The sequence below is a fragment of the Apus apus genome, chromosome 4 (genome assembly GCF_020740795.1).
Source record: "Apus apus isolate bApuApu2 chromosome 4, bApuApu2.pri.cur, whole genome shotgun sequence".
Taxonomy (NCBI): Eukaryota; Metazoa; Chordata; class Aves; order Apodiformes; family Apodidae; genus Apus; species Apus apus.
In genome coordinates, this window is record NC_067285.1 from 84519995 (window position 1) to 84533261 (window position 13267).

A 13267-nucleotide genomic window follows, 5' to 3' on the forward strand; every position below is an offset into this window, starting at 1 on the left:
TTTTAACCAAATAAGTTGATTTGAGGAAAACGTTTTGCTGGGTGCAGACTGTGTTTGGGAGGTTAAGCTCATTTGAATTCAGAGTAGCAAGCACTGAAAAGGTAGAAGACAAGTTTGTGGTTATGTTTTACAAGATTTATTTTGTCACTTATGTTGTACTAATGTTAAAAGCAATGGGTCCAGTGATTCAAATATCACAGGGAAAAGCTTAATTTGGAACATTTCCTATTGACAGCAGTACAAACAGATGCACATTGTATTATGATGCATTTCCAGATGTGTAAGGACCTCTGTAGGACTCAGGGGAAGAATGTGTCCCTCCAAGCTGATTCATGACTGTAGCCACTTAAACACTCTATAGGGGAGAAAGCATTGCATCTTGGCTTTAAATTTGTATATGGAAAGCTTCCTCGGCATTGCAGTCTCAAAAGCTGAGATTGTTAACTTTCTCAACACTGGCTTCCTAATCTTCCAAATTAAGTTTGCCTGGTTTAGTACATAAAACAGTTTATATTAATCTTCTTGCATGTAGAAATCAAATTACTGTTTTAGACCCCTTAATTGGTTAGTGGACTGTCTTTCGAGGTCCCTTCCAACCCCTAGGATTCTATGATTCTATGATTTGCATTACACATTAAGGTATCTAAGTTTGCATTATAATTTCTAATTCTTTGGCTGATATTTGCATTTGTTAAAATGCTGATGCTCAGACACAATATAGTAAGCATACTAAATACATGGTAGCTGAAAAGAGAAATCGAGTCAAAAAGATAGCTGAGAGCTGCCAGCTGTCACAGGAGGATTGCCCCCATCAAATGGTACCTTTTGGTGTATATATACTGTACTGCAATCTGCCATGTAAATACACCCAAAAGAGAGTTTGTATCCTGGCAAACTGTATGTGAGATACGGCTGCAGCATACATGCCCTTTCAAAGGGTAAGTTGTGGGGAAAGAGGAACTGTTTAGTTTGGCAAAAGAAGATGTTGGTATAAGAAGTCCATGAATACATTTTGGCTGGGATATATGAGTCAGTATCTAACTCTTTGTAGGAGTGGCATGGAGGGAGGAAATAAAGCAACTGGTCTTAAAATTGAGCTAGTTGAATTTATGAAGACACTCATATAATGGAGCACTTCACAATAGCTGGGGACTAATCATGATGATCCAGAAGGTCCCGTTCAGCCCTTTGTCGTTCCTAAAGGGTGAATATATTTTTAATTACTAAAGTAATTTTACAGAGCACTTTCTGTGTTTGTAACATTGCCTGGGAAACATTAGGCCTCAGCACAAGGATTTTGAGACAATTCATATTTTTATTTTTTATGTATGCTTTTTATAAGAATGAGCACACATGGATTGGATTTATTTCCCAATAGACAGAGTGCAAGAAAAAGGGATTGTGTTAGTACTACCCAAAGAAGCAAGACTTCCAACACAGAACAGAACTAAACTAGTTATAACAACACTATAACTATTAGAATTAGCAGCTTGGCTCTAAATGCAAGACAGATTTAATACAGAATTTAGCACTCTTGCAAGTGACTGTTGGATGTACTGGTCTAAGAGCAATTCTTTACAGTGTAATTTGATTCATCACTGCACACTGCTCACAGTTAGAATAAATATAAAGCAAGACTTATTAATCCTGGTATCAAAAGCCTTCCAGTCCCAATCTTTGTGGTATCCAGTTTGCTTAAAAATAGCAGATTTCAAAAACTAAAACTGACAGGAATAGATAAGCTGCAGTTTGTAGTTATGTAGCTATTGAGGTACCACTGCTAAATGTCTACAGATACAGAGGCCGGAAAAGATGCAACCCTCTCCCTAGGAAATCCTGAATTTATGCAGCTTTCATAAAACTGAGAAACTGTGTTCAAGACAGACACTTCAGACTTCATGGTGCTCCCTACAACCAGATTCATATATGCAACTTTTTTGTCACTAGAGCACTAATACTCTGAGTTATCCCTCTGGGAGGGTATTTCAGAACCTCACTGAAATGATGTCCTGATGATTGGACATGTGCTTGTTTTATCCTCAGGTGACTCCACTGTTTTATACCTTTTTTTTTTTTTTTTTTTTTTTTTTTTTTTTTTTTGAGTGCCAGTATTATCCTCTAGTTTGAATAACTTGCCCCTCCCTTTCCTCCTTAAATGTTTGTGGGAAATAATACATCCACTCTCCACCTTAATTTTACCTGCCTCGATAAGCATAGAGCTTTCAGTCTTCTCTTGAGTGGTAAACTCTTCATATCCCTGATCAAACCAGTAACCCTTTCTTACACCTATTCAAGGTTAGTTCCTATTTCTTGAATATGGATGAACAAAACTGTAGGATTTTTCATGCAGGAGGTCCCCGGGGCCTTGTGCAGGATACTAATACTTCATCTGTTTTTACACAGAATCAAACCAGGATTGCATAGACTTTTTTTTCTGTCTGAAGTACAGTTTCAGGAAGTTGATTTAATAAATTTAGATGCAATTTTAAAATTTCTTACATATTATAAACTGCTGGGTCATGGAAGTATGAAAAATGGAGGATGATTAAATCTTTATGTCTTTCATTGAAGCAGGAGGACCCTAAGACAGGGTGATAATTGAAGAGATTTAGACAAGATTGCTTAAAGGGAGAAACTGTGAGCCAGTGTGAAATAATGGAAGGAGAGTTCAAACTCTTAACACTGAACCTTCTATACCACAGAACTTCAGAAATTTATTAGGAAAGAAATTACAGAAAGACAGAGTAGTGGCAAGTGAAAAATAAACAGGATTTCATAGTGGAGCCATTAAGTTTTAACTCTGGCACCCCCAGGGGAAAGGGAAACTAGCTGCAGTAGAGAGAAAAAGTATGTAATTTGGTTTAAAAAAGTAACTGCATTCAGGAAGAGAGATCTTGGATTGCTCTGAGGAGAGTTATTGGAGTTAAAAGACCTCTCAGCCATGGTGAAGAAGGAGAGGCAGGAAATACAGACAGCAATATGATCTATCTTTACAGTCCCTGATGCTACCTAAAGTAAGGACTGGTTAGCTTTGAAATCCCTACAGTAGTGTTCATCTGCTGTAACTGTTAAGTACACTAAATAGTTTAACTGTAAATCCTGAATCCTCCAGGATTGCAGCTGTAGGAAAAGTTGTACCTCAGGTACTGAAGAATCTGAAAAGTCAGTAGTCCTATGGGGACTAGCCCTTTCAGAAATGGATTCTAAGAAAAAGACCCCACACCCAGAAAATGTGTGAGAGGATGAGGAGGGAACAAATGAAAAAATGAAAATTAGATGGCATCTGACTAAGCCAGTGGAATTTGTGACTGTCAATGGGACTCAGATGCAGAAACATGATGAGTACCCGGCCAAATGCCCTCAGGATTATTTGTCAGTAGTTTAAGAAATAGGCTAAGATTATATAAAAGTTTATTAACATTCATTTAAATTGCTCCTGATGTGCTGTTTTGCAGGAGAGTAACATTGATAGTTATATATTAAAAAGCCATAAGCTAGGATTCCCTCCTGATCCTCTCAGAGCACAAAGAATCATTCTGCATCAGATTGTACATTTATAAGCTTGGTTATACAGTGTAATGCTTCTGTATTTCTCCTGTTATTCCTTGGTGATAGGATTTCAGGAGGTTCAGTGGTAAAGGAGACATTTCTGTGGCCATGTTTCTTCTAGAAACTTCTTGCCAAATAGCATGAAGCTATATTTTGAACTCTCTCAGGTTCAGGAATGTACTAAACAGGTGAATTTGAAGCACTTACTTTTTACCAGTAGTCAACAATCTGTCATATACCAAATTATCTATAACTTCGAACACTGAAGTACATACATTTGAATTTCACCATTCTCTGGCAGCAAAAAGGAGGCATGATGTCAGCACTAAAAATATTTACATCCAAGAATTTGGCAAAATTTCCTTGTCAAGTGCCAGCTGTTTACTCACATCACTAGATCAGCACTTTCTTCTCTTTGACACCTGGAGAGCAGCCAAATCTCTGAGCGTAAATTTGCAGTAAGACTTTACGTTGACAGTAGCTGATTAATTATAGTTGTATTTCTGTAATAATTTCCTGCTCTGTGAATATGAATTGTGGCTTTTCCTGCTTTGAAAACATTTATAGCATCTCCTGTGTTCAGATTCTCTGCTATCTAGTGGAAGTTGAGCTCACATTGCAGCTTGCTGTTCAGGTGAGGCTTTCACTTCCTCTATCCAGTGACCAAAACTTCTGGGAACCAAATTATCTTTCAAAGCTCTACACTTTAGTCTCTCTTACACAGATACACGCATGCTCTATAAATCCCATTATAACATACGCTGCCTTGAGATGTTAGTGAGGAAAACTGGTTGCCTTTGAAAATCAGACCAGGTACAGTTCCTGCCCATTACACTTTTTTAGAACTTTCCAGTTTTGTGGGAAAAATCTACCATCAGATTACATAGAAATTTGACAAAAAATAAAGAATGCTAAAAAAATAGAATAGAATAAAAAAAGCCTAGAAAAATTCAAGACTTTCTGTATTGCTAGGCACACTTCCAAAAAACCAGTCCATTCAGCGTGGACTTTCCCATGCTCAGTATAGAAGCCAGAAGTGTTACTGCACATTAATAGTCAGCCTCTACAAGCTGTGTCAGTTTTCTTGTCCGCAGGGACTGATGCTCACATATGGGGGTGGGAGTGGATCTGGCAGTGCAATGTGGGAGCCAGCTTCTCTCAGAGAAAGCTGAAAGTGTTGAAGGTCGTCCAAAAGTGGCTCAGACTGTCACTGTCAGTCCAGCTTGCAAGAGTAGCTTCCCACTGAATTTGATGCCAAGTCTTGCTTAGCTTGTTATTGGAATACTTTTACAGGAGTGCCGTTTAGCAGTGGCAGGAGAGGTGGATGGCTGTTATTCCTCTTTTAAGTTACAGGGGACAGTACACAGGACATTGACACTGTAGAACTATGGGCTTCTAACTTAGCTAGTCTTCCCCTCCTGGCTCCTCCAGAGCAACAGTCAGAGCAGCAGTGTTATTTAGATGCACTGAATGGACCCCTCCAGCCTGCATTGAGTACTTGTGAAGCTCTCCAACTCAGACCCTGAAGTCCTGGGTGTAAAGTGGGGTTGCATGAAGTGTGATGTAGAATGAGGTACTGCAAGTTAGTTGTTGCTGTATTTCCATTTGGAAAGGAGAGAGTGTCAGAGTGAAAACAGAAGCAAAAGCGTTTTAGCTACTGATCCCTCCATCCCCATGTTACAAGGATACAAAAAGAACTTTGCTGCTGTTCTGACTCAACATGCTAAGACAGAAGAACAAGGTTTGGTCGCTAAGGACTTGCTGCATTAGGTAAAATCTGCTAGTAAAAGGTGTCAAAGACTGTATATATCATAATACTGAAGCTGCCAACACAGAAATTTTCATTCATTGACTAGTCTTACTAACTGCAAGCTTATCCAAAGAGAATAAAATGTGCCTTTCATTCAGGTTTCAGTTTTGTAAGGGGCTGCACACTCCCTGGAAAGTGTTCAGTCCTCCCATTTAAAGCCCCTCAAGCCTGGATGAGTTCAGTGTATTGCAGAATGAGATTCTTAATCAAGAAATTGAATCTTCCATTAAGAGGGAAAAGAGTAGTTTAGGGTGAAGCAAGGTGTGGGATTGTTCAGAGAAGGGAAGACTTGCAGCTGCTTTATACAATGTATCATCCCATAACAATAACAGAAATATATTTTCTATTCTTAGCACTACTTAACATGGTCCTATTCTGTTTGCTTGGTTTTTTTGGTGGTTTGTTGTTGTTGTTGTTTTGTTATGTTAAATGTAGCTTGAAAAAGACTTTGATGTACTCCCTCCCAACAATACCCTGATGCATTTGTTATGACTTCTTCTGCTGGATACGAGCTTTCATCTGTTCTCATTTGTACTCTCCAAATACGGCTAATTTTAGCAAGACGTTTTTAAAAAGAGGTCTGAGACTTGCCACTGTTTAGTTCTATGCCAGAGATTACATTCAAGAGAGGAAAAGATGGCAGAAAACATCTGAAAAATATCTGGCTTTTACCAGTTTTTTCTTTTTTAAAAGTAGGAATGTCTGAAGTTGTAAGGAGCAGAAAATTCACATAAAGAAAAAGCAGCTACTTCACACACCACTGCCAATATGAACAAGCATGTGAAAACTCCTGTGCCTTAAACTGCCTTGTTAAATGCAAATTTCAAAACAGGCCTCATAGCATTCAAAGCAGTAGAGAATGCATTTTGCAAAAAAATTAAATAGATTTGGTTTTTTATATATACTGACTGCTTATCTTTGTCTACTGCATTCTCTGTCCTTTGAGTGATGACAGCTGTAAATTCTCAGGGGAAAAAAAAATTAATGTGTACCATCCTCCAACAAATATCTAGCATTGAAATCTGTCAAAAAACCTGTAAATAGAAATCTGATTGTAATTCAATGTTGTGGAATCAGTTTCTTGGGGGGAATCCTGTTCAACTTGATGGGAATTTTGTGAGGGGCATATTCCCATTGTCTTTATAGCATTAAAAATACCTGCTTCAAAATCAGCAGTTACCAAAGTGATATAAAACCTTAGTATGCTTGTAAGAAGAGAACTATGGATGAAATTATGAGATGTACTCTCTGCTATAACCTTGTTACACCCAGGAGCATCCTTGCTCACTTTTACTTAAACCTGTGGAACAACAGAGTTGGGTAGGTTGAGTTTCTACAGTAATTTTTGGAGCAGGGCTTTGTCTCAGGCAATATGATTTACATGTATCTATGTGGACATTTTATTACTGAGCAATGCTGGTTCAGCATACCTTTTCTCCGAAGATTCTAGAAGTTGTGCCTTTGCTGCCATGATAGTAGGGCATCATGATCATAAAAACATTATTAGTTTTTGCAACATGACTCCTCTATGCATTTGATGAAGATGGAGCTATCAGTTTTTCAAGTGCAAAAGGTTACTGTCTCCTAAGTCAGTTAATCCTGTGATTTCTTGCTAGTTAATAACACAAAAGCTATTTAGGAAAATAAGAATCTGACTGCACAACTTTTGAGTACCCATTAAGCTGTCCAGATGACAGACAGAATTCCTAATACCTTCAATATGTATGAACAGAGAGCAAAAAGCAGAGAAAAATTTGGCATCCACAAGTGGACTTCTCAATGGTCTGAAAAAAAATCCAACATTCTACTCTGTAATTTACTTTGTAATTTACTATTTCATTTTAATAGTAATGTGTTGGATCGTATGGCAAATAGAATTGACTGATGAATTATTAATGTAATGAATGCTGGAAAAATGACTTTATGAGGAAAATCAGCATAGATTTTTGAATATTTTATGTTATAAAAAATAATTGAGCATACAGTTTATTATGTTTTATGCCTACAATTATTGCCATATCAAGATCTAACCAAGGCCAGTGTTGTGAGGGAGAACCACATGTGGTTTAGCAACTGGAAAATTACACAAAGTTCTAAATTACACAGACCTTGAATTTCTAGTCTACTAAATCCACATTACGTATTTATATTTAAATAAGCCCTCAAGGGCTTTGTTTGACTGATTGTTTTTTAACTGCAAAACATTCTGTTATAATATGTTTGCCGATATCAAATATGGGAAGAGACTCAGACAATAGTAGTGAAGACTCTATGTTGTTTCACTTAGGCATCTGCTGATCGTATCTTCCACTTACCTTTCCTATATAGTTACCCAAACTTATATTTTGCTGGTCACAAAGAAGTTACAATGACATAATATCCTTCACAGTGAAAATATACTTGGATGTTAATAAGTGACAAACTAGCAAAACCATCATGTTTTCCCCAGAAAAATGCATTTCTGTGCTGTTTGATCAACTCAATTAGGACTGGCAAGTAGTGGAGGACCCCCATATCTTTCTAAATTTAACAGGTTTTTTTACTGTCATGCTACACAAGTTCACTTCTGAAGAGAGACCTTTGGAGAGACCTTTGTTTAACCATAGGGTATCTGGAGCTTTTTTCTAAAAGCATGTTTTCTGATGTTGTTGGCTCTTAGAAATTCTATGTACCAGGAATATTTTTATTGTCTCTGGGTTGCTCTTGTCTAGTTCACCTTTCATCCATTTCTACATTACAAGGAGAAGAGAAACAAAAGCCAAAAAAACAAACAAAATAACTATACTTTTCCACAAATACAGAATTAAGGAAGGAAATTTAAAAAGTCATTGGAATATGAAATAAAGTAATTAGCTCCTTTGCTTTTGGAAATATACCAATAAAGGTCTTGTCCAACAAAAATTAGGTACCTTGCCAAGAAAAGATGACACTGAAAGCCAAAACATCTAAGACAAAGTTTTCTTCAATCCCAGTATCTTCTTCCATTATTCTGCAAACGCTTGCTGAACTTTCCCTCTTGCAAAATACAACAGTAAGATTAAGACTTCAAATAGTTCAATTAAATATAAATATTTTCTAAGATCATAGAGACTGTAATACAGCAGCTATTCTTGTACACTTGGATATATAGAGAAATTGTATTCCAAACTTTGTTTGCCATGTAACAGTATGTAATGGACACTGCAGGTAGAGATTTCTGAAGTTTGACATATGTGAAATAGCAAGGCAGGGAATCTGTTCCCTGAACACCAATCAATGAAAGTACTTGTACCTTGTCAATTTGACAATTTGTTTTTCTCTTTCTTCCTCCCTCTACCCCTGCCCATTAGACATAGAGACAGTGAAGCTGTACCACCCTCAGGCTTACTGTGGGACAGCTGGGAGGAAATTTCTGTAGTAGAGCACTCCTTGATAATGGAGAAACATGTATTACCAAGTGCTGTTCTTTTTCCCTCTGAAACCATCCCAACATTTCCCAGAGCATTCTATTCTCAGGAAACCCCTGAGATGCCCTCATTCCTCTTGAGAACCACCAAACCATATGCTAAAAAACTTAAGTTCTGCATGCCAGAGAGCAGCCAGTTCAGGATTTAGCCCCAATCTTTACTGTGCTGTTCATTCTTAGCAAGAAAGAAGGTGCCTATGGGACACAGAAGAGTGACCTGGGAACTAGAAAAAAAAACACATCACAGTTACTCAATTGTGTTAGGAAAGGGATGAAGATGTTGTTGACAGGAGACAGAGAAATAGTTTTCTACCTTTGGGGTATATCAGGCTTGCAAGGGGCTCTGATTCTCACTGAAGAAGACAAAGGCAGGTCAGGATCCATAGCAGGTATCCTGGAGCATCTTATCAAACATGTCCACAGCACAAGAAGCTGTGATACCGTATCTGCAAGAAGAGGGTTTATCACCTGATCTTTATGTGAGGGTCCTGGAAGAGAACTCTGGCCCACCTGGGCTGTCTTCAACTTTGAGAGGCTATCACAGCAGCTGAATCATCAACCTCCCCAGCCACTGTCCCTGCAACACCAGGAAGAACAGAAAGGGGAAGAGACAAGCACTCTTTGCTGGGCAGAGCATGAATACCTCAAGTAGCTTCCAGGACTAGCCTTTCTATATACATCTCATGTTGGCACAGGAGAACAGGGGTCCTTAGTGGCAGTTTCCTGTTCTAGATGGAGCACTGTCCTCTTGGCTTTGTGGCAACTATGGGTGAAATTTATACTCACCCTGGTAATTAAAAATGGTCTATATAGGCATGCATCACCTCTGCAGCAATCATGTGCTTCCCTCTGCCAAGGTGACATTGCACCTTAGGATTATGGAAAAAAACTTTGCATAAACTGAGAAAAAACCCACACCAGTTACAACTGAAATGAATGCCATGTATCCTTGTTACAAGTAAAAACATGGTAAAGTAGCATTTGCAACACCTCTCCTCCTTTTCAACAGTTTTCACTAGCATTTCCTGATCACACTGGGGCCTATAGTCAGGGATATCTTTCCTCATAGTCCTACAAGCATGGGAAATATCTGCCTGAGTTCAGTCACGCTGCCAAGCTCCTCAGTCCAAAGGTGGGTCACTCAGAGACTGTCAGAGTCCTTATACCATTGGCAGTTCAACACAAAAAGGCTGAGCACTTTGTGTACCTTCTAACTGCTGCATGACTGCTCTGCAGTTGCTGTTTGGCATGACATTCTCCCTGTATAGATTTACAGAAGGAAAGGCCTCGAATGAAAGAAGGAGCAGACCATCTTCCTTAGGGAAATGGTCCATGTCTACCACTGTGTTCATCAATGAGATGAAGATTCAAGTGTGTTGACTTACGGCAAAGACTCACAAATAAACCAAAGAGGAGACAAGTTTAAGAGATCAAGGCCATCGTGGAGGACACATATGAGTTCCATGACCCTGCAGGTTAAGGCATATTGCATTCATTTCCTTAATCTGGCATCACATTAACCTTCCATTGGGGCAACCACCAGATCCTTCAGGTCCTCAATAGTCTAGAGGTAGCTTTCTCACAAGCTCCACACTAGCAGGGAAGGAGGCAATGCCAGAGCATGCACTCCACAGCCCAAAGTGAGTGAAGAACAGCTGTTTGGAAGCCACATAGCACATAGGTCTTAGCTAAAAACTTTCAAGAAAAAATATTCTGTTTTCCTTTTTTCTGTTCATTGGACAGATAAGCCTTTATTTATTTTACTTGGCCAGTTTGATTCCATCTTTTCTTAATTCTGCTGACTACACTAATATTTAATATAGTATTACATTCCTGACAGTGCTTACTGGCTATGTTGGCTAAGGTATTGCTATGCAAGTACCAAACATTGCAAAGTTTTAATTTGTAACTGCAGTACTGTCATACATTATGGAGGGTATAAGGACATTCACTCTGCTTGGGCTGCTCCTGCCCTAAGATTCGGCTGTTGGCAGCCCCTTGGGAAGGGATGTCTGAGGTGAACAAGCAGCAATAGATAAAGTGCAGCAGGCAGATCTAATTTTGCTGGCATTGAGCAACCAGCATCTAGTTTATCCTCTAGAGTCCTCTAGCATAAAGTACTGGAATAGATGCTCCCTTTTGACTCTAGAGGGAGTTACCCATAAGCTTGCAGGCTGTCTCAATACCCCTGCTGCAGCAGGGACACCTATGCTGCAAGTATTGGCTACCTCTTTAGATGCTGATGTACCCCAGAGGAGAGAGAGTGCCAGCCTCTTGGTCTCTGAAAAATTAAAAATTTCAGAAGAATCAAAAGTTTATAAATTAATCAGTTAAGTGGGGACAAAATGGGTGAGAATGTAAACAATGCTGATTTTCCCACTGTTAATTTTGACAATGACTGAAAGTCACCATGTTCCTGGTAATGTTGCCAGTGCTGACCAAGTGATAGCAAGAGTTGACCATGATGATCACACCAAAATTATCACACTGTGGAAACTGGCTGGCCAGGAAGAAGCATGACTGGACAGTAGCGAAGGTCTACAAAATGCTGTTCACCTTTTCCACAGATATAAATGTTGAGAAGGAAATATATTGGTGCCGAAGGGCAGGCAGTAACTAGAAACAGAGGTTTTCAGACGTGAACTTTCATATCTGCAAATGCCCCCCTCCGATAGTCAGCTTAAGCTATAGTGATACAGTCCCATTCCTAGTTTTGTAGAGGCAAAATCTTTTCTGACTCTGAGGAGACCACAGAGAACTCCAACCAAAACCCAAGGGCACCAAGGTCTTGGGCACCAAGACCATGAGATAGCTATGGAGCCAGTAGGATGTCAATGGTTCTCTATAGGCTTGTACAGACGTAGATCAGCATTCGAGATGTAAGCTGGCAAGTAACAACTTTCTCAGTTCAGTGTGATTCGTGTTGTGACATGCAACAAAAAATCAGTGTAAACATATGCTTTATGTGTTGACTACAATGATTAAGTTAGTTAACTGTTAACCTCAGAGTGGACAGCTATGTACAACCATATTTGTAGCTATCTGCAGTTAATGAAATATCTCATATCACACTTTTTTTTTTTTTTTTTTTTTTTTTTCTAGAGATTGCATCCTTTCCACTCAGATGAAGACCTTTCAACCATGATAATTCATGCACCCAGGCTGTGACCAGCAAGCAAAAGTCAGAACAATACCCTGGACATTCCACTCTGGGAACAGATTGCATCAAACACTGTCTTCTCATGCATAACACAAGAAAATAATTGGCAGAGATCAAGAACACAAATACTACACAGGGTGAGAAACTTTCAGGAGTTAGAGAAAAGACATTTCCTGAACTTCAGAGCTTTCAGCCCAGGAATGCCAGAAGCAGTTCAAACTTTCTTCAGAACTCACCCCAAAATACTATTTTTTTCCCCTGAACCCAAGAATCAGTAATGGAACCTGAAATATACTGACAAGGTGAAGGTGAAACAAAGTGGATTCAAGTATAATACTGTACTGATTCTGGAAAAAAAACATGAGAATTCAATCATAGCACCCTTTCAGTCGGAACGCTGAGATTTCAATGACCCTTGCTTAATCAGCTATTTCTCAAAAACTAAATTGCTTGTCAGTAGCTTAAAGCTTATCACATAATCTGAACCTTCTTTTCACAGGTTAGTAAGCAAGCCTTCACTGACAACTTTCACAATGTCAGCTTATCTCCTTAACACCAGGATAGATAAAGGGCTGTGGCAGTTGCTTGGAATTCAGAAGGATTTCAAGAGGAGTCAGCCAAAACTGATTCTGGCCACTTACTGTGATGGCTGCTTCTCAGTAAGATGTCAGGAATCACATTAGTTTCAGTTGTTATGCACAGACACTCAAATAATTGTGTTTTGCTTTAAGACCTTATAAAAAATAAATAAAAGCCTAATCTTAATGTTCCTCAGAGAGAAACAAATTATATAAAAAATATGCTTTCATATGGTGTGTATGTGGGATATAAAGCAGCATTTCAGCAAAGTTCTTATAATGTATTTTTTTGAAACAAATGTCATTTTTTGGATGCCCTACATAAAGTATTGGAGCTGCTGGGAATATTTCCTGCCTAAGGTTATGGATGAGATATTGTGAAGGTAGCCAGAGTATTACAGATGCTACAATTTGGAGAATCCCTACATGACTCTCTAGGAGCTGGGGCAGCTTCCTAACAAGTCTTCTGAAAGAGAATTCAATTACTCACTGTCACTCATGGCAGATTCCTGACTCTGCAGTAAAATCACTTGCAAAATATAAAATTCCCATTTTTAACTGTAAGAAACATATTTTTTTTTCTGATAGATGTTAATGAAAAATATATTATTTAAAAATCAAGAATTCAGCTTGTCTTCTGAGTTTCTCTGCATAGCTGGAGATTTAACTTAGGAGTAGACCTGCTCAGGTATTTTCAGGTATAGCAATGTATGGGGGAGGTGGAG